The sequence below is a fragment of the Ursus maritimus genome, unplaced genomic scaffold (genome assembly GCF_017311325.1).
Source record: "Ursus maritimus isolate PB19 unplaced genomic scaffold, ASM1731132v1 scaffold_26, whole genome shotgun sequence".
Lineage (NCBI taxonomy): Eukaryota > Metazoa > Chordata > Mammalia > Carnivora > Ursidae > Ursus > Ursus maritimus.
In genome coordinates, this window is record NW_024425119.1 from 15,496,593 (window position 1) to 15,514,202 (window position 17,610).

Consider the following 17,610-nt stretch of genomic DNA (forward strand, 5'->3'; position numbering starts at 1 on the left):
GACTCACTAGGCTGCATAGTTTGATGAAAATATCATCTCTTGAGGCCATGCGATTTCCATTTCTCTGATTCCATATTTACCAGGCAACCTTTGAATTTAAATTCAATTTCTCAATGTTTCCTAGCATGGATAAAAAACAAAAAAACCCAAACCACAAACAACCTGTCTGCTTTAAAGCACAAATTTTCCTGGGAAATTATTAGACTTTCTCGGGATTATCAATTCAAGTTATGTTGCGTGAGCACTTTGGAAGGAGCTCTTCCAGCTACGGGTGCGGTGTGAAGATGACTGAACATCGTCCCTGCTCTCAGCTTAGGTTGTGAGGGTGCTTGCTTTTGGTAAACATGGGGGCCTAATTGTCATCTGGGGGGGCGTGACCACTAAACTCCTTGATCTGTAGCCGTGGAGAATCAAACACTCGATCTACGTTACCCTGTAGTCATGTGTCTCCACCTTAAATGCCCATTCTTCTGGAAGGAAGGAACTTCCCTCTAGACAATTTGCTCGTTTGGCCCTGTTCAACCTTGATCCTCCTCCTTTTCTTGTTTTTTTTTTTTTTTAAAGATTTTATTTATTTATTTGACAGAGAGAGAGATCACCAGTGAGAGAGGGAACACAAGCAGGGGGAGTGGGAGAGGAAGAAGCAGGCTCCCAGCCAAGGAGCCTGAGCGGGTCTCGATCCCAGAATGGCGGGATCACGCCCTGAGCTGAAGGCAGACGCTTAATGACTGCGCCACCCAGTCGCCCCCCTCCTCCTTTTCTATCCTGTGAAAGAATACTGACCTGGTGAACCAGCAACGGACATGACCCCAACTGAAGACTGAGCTAAGGCCCGACCTTCCATGAGCGCGGCACCCTGTAATATTGGTGTTCTGATCTCCTTTTTAGTTGTGGCCTTGGGAAAACTTAAGAGATAAACGATGTGTGATCTTGGTAATAACTTGGAAGATTTTTATTATTTACTTGCATCAAAAGGCCATGGAAGAATAAAGCACTTAAGCCTGTTTTAAGAGCACTCATTTTCAGTAAAGAATTATGTAGCATGATCTCTCTCTCTCTCTCCACCCCCCCCCCCAACACACACTTCCTCCCAGCATGTCATTATATAACCACACTTATCATGTGGGGTGAGGACTGGGGAAAGGAGCATGGAGATAACATTACCTTGAAAGACTTAAATAAACTTGCTTACCACTGTGACCTTCACCCTTTGTCTTACTTCTCAGCTCCTAACATCTTATGATTTTTGGCATCACCCCATAAGCTTTGGTGTGTGGGTCCCTCCCAGAGCTAACATTAATAAGCAGACATAAAAGTACTCACAGTTATGTAGATCTTTTTTTAAGTAAATTTTTTTATTCTGAACTAATTATAAACATACAGAGAAGTTGCAAAATTAGTACACGGTTCCCATATACCCCTTCACTCAGCCTCCTCTCATGTTAAAAGTTTAGATTTTAAATTTTATTTGTTTATTTATCAGAGAGAGAGAGCACAAGTAGGGGAAGGGGCAGGCAGAGGGAGAAGGAGAAGCAGGCTCCCTGCTGAGCAAGGAGCCTAATGTGGGACTTGATCCCAGGACCCTGGAATCATGACCTGAGCCAAAGACAGACCTTTAACCAACAGAGCCACCCAAGCATCCCTGTTCAGAGCTTACACAACCACAGTAACAATGATCAAAATGACGAAATTTACATTGGTATGAGACTTTTTTACCAAACTAAAGACCTTATTCTAATTTCTTTTTTTCATCAGTCTTATATAATACCCAGTGCTCGTTACATCACGTGCTCGCCTTAACACAATCACGTAGATCTTAAATATGAACACGTTCTAAGACAAAAGGAGTGGAGTTTATCCCAGAATGAACGTTTAATAGATAGGAAATACAGGCTGGATGGCTAGAACTCTGCTTTGCACTCCTGCATCTATGACCTTCACCCCCATGCTTACATGGCAAGGCCTCACCGCCTCCTCCTCCAGCCTTGACTGAAATCATCGAAACTACATATGAGGCTTTTTTTCTTCCCACCCCTTTTCTCCTCTGTTCTATTACTTTTTCATAGTTAATGTCTATGTGGAACTAACTCACTGCACTGTTTTTCAATTCGTACTCCCCAAAGCCTCCTCTGGAGTCATAAAACCATGAATAAGAGGAATTAGCAAACAGAAAGCCTATGATTTTAGAGTATCTGGGGTAAATGGGAATATAATTAGGCTGGTGCTGGTTTACAATTAGGAGAGGGATTATATCTGCCTTTACTCACTATCTCTGAAGGTAACCTGGAGAAATATGACTAATTTGGGGGAGAATTATCACGTTCGCCCAGAGCTCTAGGTCAGGCTCTCTCTCCCCGAGCTGTGGTAACCCTACAGGCCCCTTCTCACAGAGAAAGCACCAGCTAGCACTCCTGCTGCTTTATAAATGCTCTCTCCAACCTGAAGGGATTGTGCTCACAGCACAGTGCAATTTTCATTTAGAAATGGGCTTCCAATGGTGTTGACACACCTCATTAGCTAAGCCCTACCTCTTAAGTCAGGGACTTTTGTACAGGTGTTAAGTACAGGAGGAAGGAAAAATAACAAGGAAAGGGAGAAAAGCATCATTCTTCACCTAAATAAATAAGGGAGGACATTCTCTATTCCGAGTCCCTTGTAACATGTAATTCTAAACTTTATTATTGTTGTTGCTATTGTTTTCTTCCATTTCACTTTTCTTCACCCCCAGGCAGGAAGTCACATTAGCTGTGGACGAGGAGGGTGAGGTTAGATCTGGGTTGAGCTGTTGAGAATTATAGAAAGATGGCTCAATATTGCTTTTCTCTCTATGGCTTCCACCGCTGTGCATTCTCTTCATTGTCAGGTGTGCCATTTGGAAGCACTCAGTTGAATTTATTTAAATGTTTTATTTTATCAGCCTCTGCTGAGGGCATATTTGGCACTTTATTTTACTTATTGGCTTATTCAATGAGTTGTTTCTCAGTTGTCTAAGGGAATATGTGTCCTGATAACTACAGCAGGTGTTTAAACGTTTGGCAGGGCTTGTCACTTGGAAGAGAACCAACCCAGCTCGGGCCACGTCCTGGGGTAGTAAATTCCAGCTCCACTGTAGGTTTCTCTTGCTTGTCGGTGATTTACATGTCAGGAAGAGCGTCTAGGAGTTTCTATTGAGTTAGATGACTCTGCCGTCCTCAGAAATATTTAATGAACCAATTCTCATGATAAGACCAGGCTAGAGACAATTGTTCATTCCTTTTGCTCTTTTTCTTCCTGTTTCTTTCTAAGCGCGTTCCTGAGAAAGAGAATTGCATCATAAACCTGCGGCATGTAATTAATATGTGATACTCGCCTTTTTCTGGACACTTTTGTATGTTTCATGATTAGCTTTTGCTAACAGCAGAAATAGGAGGGAGAATGTCAAGAGAGAGAAGCTACTGCAAAGGCTTTTTGTAACAAACCATATCAACAGACATTACCAGAAAAAACACAGCTGCAGAATGGTGGCGACATGCAGGGCTGAAAAGCACCAATGGCCACCACAGATAACAACGTACATTTAATTTCCTTTAAGTTCGTTATTTACAGGTTGTGGTTCTGCAAAGCATATTCTGGAAGCCTTTGGGGTAAACTGATAGTTTTTAGAGCCAGAACGTTCTTCTTCATAAACTCGGTACCCTTTTTTCCAGGTTTCGTGGAATTATTTTTGTTTTAACTCTGATTCTATGTCCCTTTCATTTGATGTATTTTTAAGCCTCATTCTAATTATTGGCTGTCGTGAACGATTTTTCCAGAGATGTCAAAGAATGATTCTAGTTTTGAAATGCACCACTCCTAAACAATCAGCAAGTAACCCACTGCCTGAAACACATACCCTATTTTGTTCAAAAACATTTCCTACAGTTCAGGAACCATGTTGAAATCTTTGCTCGCTCATTTAAGACCTGGAGATATCACAATAATTCTAGTCAATCTCAAATTATGCTCTGGGAAAATTGCCCTAGTGCAGTGTTCCCAAAGTTCCAGTAACCATAGCAGTCAACTTCTTGAAAATACAGATTCTTGCCTGGAACTAGACTAGTTTGGATCAGAATCTCCAGGGGGTATGGAGTTGAACCAGACCAAAGAAGGTCAGAACCAAGAGTTCCATAGACACACCCAAGCTTCTAGAACATGACTGTAACCAGATGATTGGTCTAGACTTGGAAGGACAAGGATGTGAATATAGAAAGAGAATTTGAAATTGGGAGATGATTCCAAGGAGAAAGAGCAGCTGGCCTATGAAGCAGGATGGGACTGCATCTCATGTGTCTCCCCAAGCAGAGACAGAGACAGAACAGGTAGTTACTCCAGGGCCTGTCTCTATAGGGACATCTGGCAGAGAGCCAAAGAAACGGCTATTCAGACATTCAACAGATGTCAAGAGCCTCCGTGCAGGGATGGGGCACAAACTAGGTGAAAGACCAGGTGATAAAGGTGGCTCAGGGACAGGAACCCAGCCCTGCAGAAACTCGGTTGCACTCATCACAGTGTCATGAAAGCAAACAATCTGATTTAACATGGAGATAAAACATCTCAGATATGAACTCTGAAATTCCTTCTGCCTAACGCCTGGGCTGGTGTCCTCTATGGGGTAAGTCTTAGCCTATAGGTGAAGGCTGAGTGTGCATTTTCCCAAGCGATACTCTGCTCTATGTGGTGAGAGCCAAGCGCATCATTGCAAAACCCAGGGAGGTACTGGGGAAGGAGTGGGTGAGAGACCAGGGCAACGATTTGCGGAAAGACAGGCTTGGGAAACGGGAGAAGTCAACAGGCCTGGAAACCGTCCTTTGGTGACACGTCAGCCTTTTTCTGCCCACACTCACCAGCTCTCTGTGCTTCAGACCCCTTTTGCTTTTATCTGTTGATATTTGCTTCCCAAATAATGTACTTGTGTGGACGCATATCTCCATTGTCCTGGGGAAGTATTATATACATTTATTAAGTGGAAACAGAACTATATGTAATGAGCCCCCCCTTTTTTTAAATGGAAAACACAACTCTTAAGGTAGTGACAGCAGTGAAGCCTGCATTCCTGTCACTGAATTACTGTTGGAAGGAAGAATTCAGGAGCTGGCACCTCCGCGGGGCTGGGAGAACCACTGGAGCCCAAGCTGAGAAAACTTCATGTTTTATAATCCACAGCAGTATTGATTATTCTCTGCTGCCTTCTGTGGGAACCAGAAATAATTGCAGCAAGAAGGCTGGCCAGGGGCATGTGGAAAAAGAGGTTTCCAAGTAGTTGAAGAAGCACCAGGGAAGGGAGTAGCTATCGACTGGGACCTTCAGGTCCCAGGCTATCTCTTGCAACCCGCCTCTTCCTCCACTTACCTCTGGCCAATGTTGATGAGGAGTAATCGGGAACATTCTTTCATTCCGTTATCAAGCAAACTCCGAAGGGAAGTCTTCCCAGACCGCCTCCTGGTTGCTCTCATTTCTAAATTTTGAGCTGTTGACTAGAGTTACTACGGAGGTGGGGACCTGGTACCCCATGACTTAAATAATGCTTATTTATTTATATCTTTGAATAAGTCTTTTTTTAAGGTACTTATTGTTCTAAGAACTGTCAGGATGAAGCTGAAGGGGGTGAGTTTGGGCTGGAAAGACAGTGTCTGTTTCTTGAGTTTAAATTAAATCCTTGACATTATAAAACATTACAGATACATTACGACTGTGTACCGTTCATATGTTTTTGCTACTGCATTATTCAGAATTAAGTTAAAAATTCTTTTTATTGTGTCTTAATGTTTCTAGGATGTGGACAGATCAATATTTCTAGTCTGTGCACACACTTTACCTAAGGGCTGTGAGTCATATTTGCTTTGAAAGAAATAGCACTTAAGGACTGTCAGTCAAGTCAGTTGTAAGAAACATAGAACTCTTTAAGAATTACTCTGCCTCCTCCTCACATCTAAATATAGCTAACCAGTTGGAGTGTCTAAGAAAGATAGCTAAGCTGTATTTAAAAATTGGTGCAATAGCAATTAATCAATGCAAATAAAAAACGCAAGGTCTTTTGACCTATATATATCACATGTAGAATCTTTATTAAATTAGCATTTATGTAACAGTACGAGAAGGAATATTTGTGAGGAAATGACCCAGTTTACTAAAGTCATTTGTATGTCAATATCATAGCCTTTTGTTTTAACAGGTCCCTATGCCCTGGCTGGGAAAACCCTGGGCAGTGTGTTCACACACTGGGAGGGGATTTTTAGTCTCTATTTGGCCACTGCTTAACTGCATGACTTTTAAAAACAACTGCCTTCGTTTCTTCCTTCCCAAGGTCTGATTCTCCTTTCAGACTACAGGTTGAGGACAGCTATCGAGAATTAACTGTATGTTTTCAGATTTACTTGCTGTGTCCCCGTGAGAAGTTGGCATTAATATCGTACAGCTTGATATAGAAGAAATCCTCCTTTAGTGCTAAAACTGGCTTGCCTAATTCAGATCTGTTTACTGTTGCTGAGAGTAAATAAAAGCAAAATTGTCCCTTTGGTAGCTAAGAGACAAATAATGTTAACAACTATTTATCCACTGACTACTTACCTTAGGCTCGTCACTATGTTACATGCGTGTATATTTAATCTCCCTGAGTGAGCTTCCATTTACCTACCACATCATCTCTATTTGCAAAGTGATATTTGGATTCGTCTGGCATATTACTGCCATGGGTGCCAATAAAGGAACCATACTGTGCCCTAATATCCCTGATTATATTTGTATCAGGGTCTGTAGAGGTTGTATCAGCAGACGGAACAATGGACTGTACCATTAAGTTAGCACAATTCTGCAGCATTGCCTGGCAGACGCTCACACTTAATCCAAGAGGTTATTCAACCCTATCCAATATGATTACTCTATAAATATTTGCCCAAGCTCAGCACCAGCCGTTATATCACTAATCACACGCAAGTTTGTTATAGCGAAGACCCCCAGCGTCAGCAATTTGAAAAACAAAGCTAATTAGCTTTGATTTAGGAATGGGAAGACTTATTAAGTTGAAAGTGAAGAGTTCACATAGGATAGCGGCTATTTACAGCACCTATGAATGTGAAGGAGATTTACTATTGTTTGCGTAGGATTTTGAGAAGGAATGGAAAAGTCTGCTAGGCTAAGGATATGGGCATAGGCGACAAGACCCAGTGATGATGGCGGTGAGGGTGGGACAAGAGAACAATCCCCTTAAAAATGCTACTGCATGTAAATATACATTAAAGGGGCACCTGGGTGGCGCAGTTGTTAAGCGTCTGCCTTCGGCTCAGGGCGTGATCCCGGCGTTATGGGATCGAGCCCCACATCAGGCTCCTCTGCTAGGAGCCTGCTTCTTCCTCTCCCACTCCCCCTGCTTGTGTTCCCTCTCTCGCTGGCTGTCTCTATCTCTGTCAAATAAATAAATAAAATCTTTTTTAAAAAAATAAATATACATTAAAGAAACAGTTTACTTTCTATGCAACCAGCTGTAGGCCAAGTCCCTGGCTTCCCCTTCCAAACAGATCACTGCTCCTAAACTCCTCCAATAGGAGAATTCTGGTACCAACAGCAATGCTGACCCATATGGTTTGATTTGTGGAGAAGGTTGCAAAGGAAACCCTTACCCCTGCATCCTTCAGCTACCCGTCTCTTGTGGTACTGTGGTTATTATTATTATTATTATTATTATTATTACAGTATTTGCATCCTTTAAAAAATATTTTGAGTTGCAAAAATTTTCCTTAGCAATGTGTATCTTTATTAGCACCAAATAACACAGTATTACTTATTACGGTTTCTGAAAGGCACTACCGTTCAATGGAAAGACGTCTATCCTGAGACACGAAAGGAAGAGAACTAACATTAAACCCTTACATTGGGTCAACCACTGTGCTACCCTCTTTAATACACTTTCATTTCATTCAATACTCATAACAATTTTATTTGGCAGGGCCCATAATATCCCCTTTAAGGATGAGGACACGGAGACTGCGTAGGTTTAAATGACTTAGCTATGGTCATCTCACTGTCTCCCATTGAAAACCAGATTCTTCTACTCACAGTTGAGATCTTAGGTAAGTTGTTTCTTTCTTTGGGGTCACTTGCCTCCTCTGTGAAGGAAGAATAGCAAGTGGGATCACTGGTCTTTCAGCTTTTTTGATTAGACTAGCCTATCAATAAAAAAAATAATTGAACATTTACCCTCTAACATATATGTATTATAAGACACACACACACACACACACACACACATGCTATTATGAACCCATTCATTAAATAACAAGCTGATTTCTTTCTTAAATTTTACATTTAAAATACATAAAATATAAATCCTAACATATTTCTCCCTCAACTTAATGAATCAAAACTCCTGTGTACCCTACTTTGGAAAACCTACAATTCTAGGCTGTCTGTTTGGTTTTGTAAATTACAGAAAGAACGCATTGATAAAAATCTTACTGCCTTGGCTAAATTACAATAGGGGAGTCAGAAAGAACTGGGAAAACTAGGTCAGGAAAGTTCGGTTGCGAGCAGTAAATGATGTAATGTGGAGAAAGTAGGAACTCAATAAATAGCGAACAAGTAAGGATCAAAGGAGGTTGTGATTAATAAAAATAATCATAATAGTGATGGCATAGTAATAGTAATAGCATACTTTCTATGTTCCAGGCCCTGCTTAATAATTTTGCATGTGTTTATTTATTTATTTATTTATTTAATCATTGCATTCCTGTGAGGTAGGAACAAACTATTATTATCGCTGAAAGAGAAACAGGAAAAAATATGGAACAGAGAAGTTATGTAACTTACCAAGCAAAGGTCATATATCTAATAAGTGGCTGAACAGAAATTCAAACCTAGTCACTTGGTCTAAAGAATGAGCTACAAAAAGAAGCAGAGAGGACAAAAGGTCATTAAAAAATTGTTAAGCCTTAGTGGATATTTGTTCATTGTCTTGTTAGAAGCCAAGACTCCCTACATCCTAAAACCATTCCTAGTTTCCCAATCAACATTTGGATGAAGCTCTCTCTCATCCCCAACTCTGGAGGTAGACCCACTCAGCAGTTGTATTAGTTCTCCAGGGTTCTCCAGAGAAACAGAACTAGTAGGACGGATAGATAGATAGATAGATAGATAGATAGATAGAATAAAAGATAAGTAGATTTATTATAAACAATTGGCTTGTGTGAGGATGGAGGCTGAGAAGTCAAGGTCTTCAGGGTGGGCTGGCAGCTTGGAGACTAAGGAAAGCCGATGGTGCAGATGAAGACCATGGGCAGTCTGCTAGAGGATTCTTTCTTGCTCTCAGATGCTCGCCTTTTTATTCTTTTTTTTTTTTTAAGATTTTATTTATTTATTTGACAGAGAGAGAGACAGCTAGCGAGAGAGGGAACACAAGCAGGGGGAGTGGGAGAGGAAGAAGCAGGCTCATAGCGGAGGAGCCTGATGTGGGGCTCGATCCCATAACACTGGGATCACACCCTGAGCCGAAGGCAGACGCTTAACCGCTGTGCCACCCAGGCGCCCCTCGCCTTTTTATTCTATTCAGGTCACCAACTGATTGGATGAGGCCCTCCCACATTATATAGGACAATCTGCTTATTCAAGGTTCACAAATTTAAATATTAATCTCATCCAACAATGCCTTACACATTGACACGTAAAATTCACCACCACAGCAGTGTAAGTTATTCAGTGTATTTTATCTGTCTCATTTCAGAGATGGATGCATGACCCAATTAACACCAATTAGGGTCAGGAAAGCTTACCTCTATGACTTGATACATTTCTGGAAACAGGACTACCTTGCAAACGTGAGGGGAGAGGTTGCTTGGAATGCAGCCAACACCAAGCAAGCAAAGCTGGGTAATGGAGAGAGATTCCAAATCATTTTATAAAACTTGATCTAAGCCCTTAAAGAAACTAGGTGTACCTGTGGACTGACCAATTATGTGAGTTAATAAATCCCTTTTAATTGAATGTGCATTGGGTATTCTGATACTTGGAATGTAAAAAATTCTAACAAATGTATAGAGAGAACTTAGGCAGGGTAGGGGGCCATACTTCTTGACATCAACCTCAAGTCATAGGCGGCAGCCACGGTGTTTCATAAAAGGACCGGGACAGCTGACTCTTAGATCCAGAATAGCATTGCAGACATTTTCATATATTTCTAGGTGCAGAGAAAAGCCTGGATGACCTTTACTGCTGGATGAACTCTTGCCTACCTCAGGGTTTCACCTAAGGTTCACTTAATGACTAATAAATAAAGGGAAGGATATGATCATACATGAATTGGATCAAAGGCAGAAATCTGGAAGGATCTGTGATGAAAATTATCCTAATGTACTCTATAAAATAATTCATTTTAAACTCCAGTGAGAAAAAATCTTGTAAGAATCCCCTCTACAAACATTTTACTTTTTTAAAAAAAATCCAGGTCAACCTCTATGTGTTTCTTTAAATTTTTTTTCTATTTTTATTGAGAAGTAATTAACATACATCACTGTATAAGTTTAAAGTATACAGCATGGTGGTTTGATTTACATATATTGGGAAAGAATTACCATGATAGGTTCAGACAACACCCCTCTTCTCATTACAGATACAACAAAAAGAAAAAGAAAAGAGAGGAAAAGAAAGGGAAACAAATTTTCTCCTCATGACAAGAACTCATAGGACTTATACTCTTAACTTTTCTGTGTATCATATAGCAGAGTTAGCAACAGTCATCATGCTGTACACGACATCCCTAGTACTTGTCTGTCTTTTGATCACCTTCCTCCAGTTTTCCCTCCCTCCACCCTCTGCCTCTGGTAACCACAAGTCTGATCTATTTTTCTATCAAGTTTGGTGTTTGTTCGTTTGTTTGTTTTTAGATTTCACATGTAAGTGAGATCATACAGTATTTGTTTTCGAGTGAGTGTTTGCATTTCCTTTGGATATATTCCCAGAAGTGGAATTGCTGGATCATAGGTAGTTTCATTTTTATTTTTTGAAGATCCTCCATCCCGTTTTAGTGGCTGCACCAATTTGCATTCCCACCAGCAGTGTACAAGTGTTCCCTTTGCTCCACATCCATACCAGCATTTGTTATCTCTTGTTTTTTTGAAGATGGCCGATGGCCATTCTAACAGGCATGAGATGATATCTCGTTTGTATTTCCCTGATGACAAGTGATGGTAAGTATCTTTTCAAGTACCTGCTGGCCTTTCATATATCGTCTTTGGAGAAATGCCTATTCAGTTCCTTTGCCCATTTTTAAATTGGGTTCTCTATTATTATTTTTGTTATTGAGTCATATGAGTTGTTTATATATTTCTTTCTTTAATCTCTTATCAGATACATATTTTGCAAATATTTTTTTCCCATTCTGTATGTTATCTTTTCACTTTGTTGATGGTTTCTCTTGCTGCGCAAAGCTTTTTAGTTTGATGTAATCCCACTTATTTATTTTTTATTGTGTTACTTATGCTTTCAGTGTCATATCCAAAAAACCATTACCAGGACCCGTGGTAAGGAGTTTATTACCATATTTTCTCCTCAGAGTTTCATGGTTTCAGGTCTTGCATTAAGTCTTTAATCCATTTTGAGTTAATTTTTTTGAGTAGTGTAAGGTATGGGTCCAGTTTCATTTTTGGACATGTGAATATTCAAATATCCCAATATCATATATTTGAAAGACACTCTTTTCTCCATGCAGTATTCTTGGCTTCCTTGTCAAATATTAGCTTACCAGATATGCTTAGGTTTATTTCTAGGCTCTTGGTTCTATTTCATTGGTCTATTTGTCTATTCTTATGCCAGTACCACACTGTTTTGATGAATGTAGCTTTACAGTATAGCTTGAATCAGAAATTGCGAAGCCTCCTGCCTTGTTCTTCTTTCTCAGGATTTCTGTTGGAGTCTTTTGTGGTTCCATATAAATTTTAGGAGTGTTTTTCTCTAATTCTGTAAAAAAAAATGCCTTTGGAGTCTTGATAGGGATTACATTGAATCTATAGATGTTTTTGGTAGTACTGACATTTAAGAAATATTAATTTTTCCAATCCATGAACATAGGATACCTTTTCATTTATTTGTATCTTCTTTAATTACTTTCATCAATGTCTTATAGTTTTCAGCATGGAGATATTTTTCACCTTCTTAGTTAAATTTATTCCTAAGTATTTTAATTTTTTTGATGCTATTACAGATAGTATTGATTTTTTTATTTCTTTCTCGGAAAATTTGTTGTTAGTGTAGAGAAATACTACTGATTTTTATATGTTAAGATGTTAATTTTGTATACTAAAAGTTTATTGAATTCATTAATTAGATCTAACTGTTTTTGGTTGAATCTTTAGGATTTTCTTTATATAAAATCATGTAATATGCAAATAGAAACAAATTTACTTCTTTCCCAATTCTGTTAACTTTTGTTTCTTTTTCCTGCCTGACTGCTTTAGGACTTCTGGTACTATGTTGAGTGAGAGTGATGCAACACCTCCATGTTTTTCCTGATCTTAGAGAAAAGCTTAGTCATTTGTTGTCTTACACCATTACTTTGTAGACTTGTGTGCATGAAAGAAAAATAGAAAGATATGTATCACTTCAATAATTTTTAGAAGACCAAGACGGAATGTATGCTGGGATTTTCCCTATGGGTTGGGCAAGAAAGAGAAAGCAGAATAGTGGAAAAATCTAAGTGTGTTGCTCAGCTTGGGGGTGGTAAGTTTAGAGATAAGCACATGGAAGCTGGAGTGCTTTCAATTGCAAAGTCAGGCCAAATGTGGAATAGACAGAAAAGATGTGCCTTCAGATTCAAACAAATCTTTACTCTCTGTCAAAAGAGGAGCAACATAGCAATGAGCATCTGGTCAGATAACAGGCCAGGCACTAAAGACAAGCTTGGGAAATCAGAAAATAACCATTGAGTAATAGACATTTTTGTCAGGGAAGCCTTCTCTAAAGTCTGGAATGAAAGCAGGACTCTAGACATTGGAGCTAGCAGAGGGGAAGAACTCAAGAATTCCAATGAGATATATGTGACAATCCAGAATTGAGTCGGAAAAATGTCATGCTCTAAAATAATTCCAATCAGAAATCAGGACAGTATGATGTAACAGCAGGAACCTTAGACTTAGAAAATGTAGGTTCTACTTACCAACTCAGTTATCTTGACAGATATTATAACCTCCCCGTGCCTCAGTTTACCCTCTGGTAAAGTAAGAGGATTGGACTAGATGAACCCCAAGATTCCAGGAGAGTGATTTAGGGATTTCCTAACCAAGGAAATGCATATTTGTCCCAATCACTGGAGATTTAGGACCATCTCAGAAACCCGTACCTTGGTGTAAATTAGTTAAATATTAAGGTTCTGTGTAAGATTTCATTGAAACACAGAATTATACTTAAAAAAATAGTTTGAAAACCTCTTGAGCTGATGCTACTAGAGTTTGTTTTCATTATATGAACATGAGAACCAAGATTATTTCTCCTTCTTGCAAATAACCCTAGATGATAAGTGTTTTGTATTTTGTTGATATCATTTGAGAGTATTTTGTGGGGAAAAGCCTGAAGTACCTTTGTCAAGAGAAGTAATCAAATACTTGAATTTCTGATCAAATATATTTATTATTGTATTTTACATTAAAAAAGTAATACATATAATGGTGGACATTTTTCAAAAACAGAGATAAGTAAAAGAAAGAAAATGGAAATCATATAGACGCCTTTAGGCAAGAAAAAGACAATTATCACCATTTTATTTATTTCCTTCTAGTCCTTGTGCATGTGTGTGTGTGTGTGTGCGCGCACACGCACACACACACACACACATTGTTCCTCAATGAATTTAGAGCCCTATATTTATATATTGCATATTTAGGGGTGAGTAAAAATAGTCTAGTGGGAGTGTTAAAATAATATGAAAGTAATCAAATTATAAGGTAATGTAAACATACCATAAAGGAGGTAAATATAATCTCCTGCAAAAGTTCAGTAGAGAACAAAATCATGTTTAATTTGGTAAAAGCCTCAGAATTAAGGAAAAATAGAAGTTAGGTTAGGCTATATAAATTTTAGACAAACTGAGGTGAAAAGAAGATATTGTCAGATAAAACAACAGAAGAGAAGTACAGCAACGGAAATAAGTCGAACATGTGCCAGTGAACCAACCTGAGAGTAAGCAATACATATAGACTCTTCCCCTAGTCTTCTGCTTTCTCTGCCTGTCCTGGAATTTCACATACAGTTAAGATATCAATAATTTGTATACTGCCCCCATAAGCTATTAGAATATTTTGTCATTCCTAAGCCATTGCAGACATTGAAATTCTGAAGGATGGAAGTTTCACAGTGTTGACAGAAAGTGTCCTGTCACTGTCTATGTGGCGCAATCTATTTTCAGATCTCATGGGAAGCGGGAAACAATTCTCTTTATCATTATAGCGGGTTTAAACCCCATCCCTATCTTTCTTATCCCCTGTGAGTGAGAGCTGAGATGGTCACTGATCTTACAAAGAGATGGCAGGCAGATCATTGTCTGCAGCCCATCCGTGCTTGAAGATCATATTGAAAGCAAAACCTTTACACAGAGGTCATTTATAGACTTCCATATACATGGACTGCTCTATGAGCATGTGCCCAAGTAAAGACTGAGACTTCACAGTAAAGTTTCTAAAGCAAGATGCAGCAGAGTTTTGCTGGATGAAACTAGAGTAGAATATGCAGAGAAAAAATTATTCTGGATCAACTTCTTGCCAGTTATTGAGTAATCGAATCCAATTATTGCCATATCTTCCCCAGGAGGAACGGGAACTGTGGTCAGAGCCTGCTGTATGTTCATTGTGTGTGAGTGGTTTAACCAAGACGTGGCTGTGCTCAAGAGCCCTCTACATTCTCAGTCTGTTTGTTGGAGTCCTGCTCAGTACCTCTCAGGAGTTCCAGAAGGAAAATCAACTACCTAGGACTTTAGAGAGAGTGGGAGACTTTCCTAAGAGTGTATGGGAAAGGAGAGAGGAGGAAGGTTGCATTACCTACTGTGTCTGAAATCCTGATGAAAATCCTTACGAGCCACATCTGCTCTTCCTCCGAAGTTCCTCTGCTTCACCAGCCATCTTATCTCTTTCTCAGCCCTTTGCCCTATGGCTCCTGCTGACCTATTGGCTCTGGTTTGTAAAGTTTCTGCTCTAATAACCCTCTGCACTTTTTATCTCTCTTCTATCTCATACAGAGTAACTTAAACGCTCTCTTTCTAGTTGCCAACTACTTTTGAGGGTGTCAAGAAATTGTAACCTAAAAATTTCCCTAACACAAATTTCATAATTTTACATATGTATACTAATTTATTATTTTCAAAATGTCTGCTTAACAATTTCCAACAAATCCTTTATACTCTTTTCAAAGAAGGAAGTTCAAGTTCTACATAAGTACTTCGTTGGGTACTATGATAGCTGGGTGCAGGTCCAACTTACCAAGTATTACATCAAGATTTTCACCCCAGAAGTTGACCAATTGAGGTAAGAAGACCCAGTCCATTTCCCCACATTTTACTTTCACTGTCATATGATGCATCCTGCAGCTGTGATCGGAAAGGTAGACCAGTGGAGACCATTGTTTCTTGAATCCTATCTTGAATTTCTAGGAGAGGAGTGGCGTACCAGAGCTGTGCTCCAGAAATTCCAGACATGCAGAGCTGGATAGGATATACTGGTGGGGAGAGAGACCAAAGTTGGAGAATCCCCTTTAAAAATTGTAGTAATGTCTCTGTGGTCACTTGAAAGGTACCCTCTGAAGGGGACCTGAGATCATTTTCCAAATTCTACGATAGCCTGGAGGAAGTATTTCCTTTGTTCTGGACAATTTGTTATCTCTTATTTGGTTTTCCACCTAGAAAGGGACTACTTTGTAAAGTAGATCCGAGGAGTCTGACCAATAGAAAGGCAGAACTTTCTCTTTTTACTTAATAAATCAGAATTCTGATTTATAAAGCAGCAGTAATAAATCTGTTAGTATGAATTTATTTTGGAGAACTTGAACACTGGCCTGGGTCAATAAAAAAGAAGTATTTAAAGACAGAGGTATCTGAGAGACATCTTTGTCATGCTTCCCATCCTTCCCTCTATTTTTCATGGTCATAGGACATTTCAACGTCATTTAATCTCTGTTCTTACGTTTTTAAACCTATGCAAAGAAGGTAATGCCTGTCCTAAAGTGTTGTTTTAAGAATCGAACTATCAGTGGAAGATAAGACCCTTGGAAAAAAAGTGTTGTAAAAATGTAAAGGGTAAATGTCAACTTTGAAACAGAAATTGTTTGGCCTGTGTTCCTGATGGGCCATGCCTGGCTGCGCTGAAAGGGTAAAATACATTTAATTTATAGAAAATGTATGTCCCTGTCTATTAATGCTTGCTGTAACATGCTCCATTCTTGGGCTTTTTAAAATGTGAAGAAACATTTGTATTAGATTTACATTATTTCTAGGATAAAAGTTTTAGTCGGTACAAATTGGTTAAGCCCATAAAAATTTCCTGGAATAATTGGACAGATGTCCAACAATGATGAGCCAAATCAGATGTTTTAGTGTGGGGTAAGCTGCTTAACTGACTGTATACAGTCCTTCTTAGCATTTAATAACCTCCATGCCTGAGCCTCCCATTTCCAGCCCTCATGCCAAACCTCAGCCTTGCTTAAAAATCTGTATTGTTGGGGTGCCTGGGTGGCTCAGTCAGTTAAGCATATGTCTTCGGCTCAGGTCATGATCCCAGGATCCTGGGACCTAGCCCCACATCAGGCTCCCTGCTCAATGGGGAGTCTGCTTCTCCCTCTCCCACTCCCCCTGCTTGTGCTCTGTCTCTCTCTCTGTCTCTGACAAATAGATAAATAAAATCTTTTTAAAAAATTGTATTGTTGCTACTACTGATATATCTGTTCTAGAAAGAAACAGACTTTCGTTTCCAGGACTGTCAAATCAGGAGCTTTCACGAGAATACAAAGATTCACTCTATTATTGCACATCATAGAACTCAAGCCTGTAGCTTGAAAATAGAAGTCTTTGGTGCAGGCATTCGCTTGTTTGACAGTTCTGTTCTAAATTTTGAAACTACTGGTACTGTAAAGTGCCTGTCTGACAATGGTGTACCAGGGCTTAGTCATGCAAAATAATTATTGTTCACGGTTCCTTAGCTGAAGTCAATAGCTCTGTGCAAAACACAACATAATGCAGAGATCTAAAGTTACTAAATCAAAACTGAGAAAAAGAAGAATTTTAAACCCGTTTGGCAGAAAAGAAGTAGGTTCTACAAGATTCGCCAAGTGATTTCTCTCAGCACACGGAAGGCTCTCGTATTTCTAAAAGAGGCTCCATGATAGAAGTGATGGTTACTTCTGTTCGTACATTATGGCAATTGTGGTCAGTAAGCTTATATGATGTGAAAGAAGCAAAAGCAATTATGGGAATATTAGCAAATGGTGCATCGTGCTTATTTTCTAAACTTGAAATAATATTTTCAGGTTCGCTTTGGTGAATTCCGTGTTTTAAAGCCTCCAATATCTCATCTACACTGAAGGGATTGATTAAAAGAACCTAAATTATATAACTAAATTGGAATGTCAGAG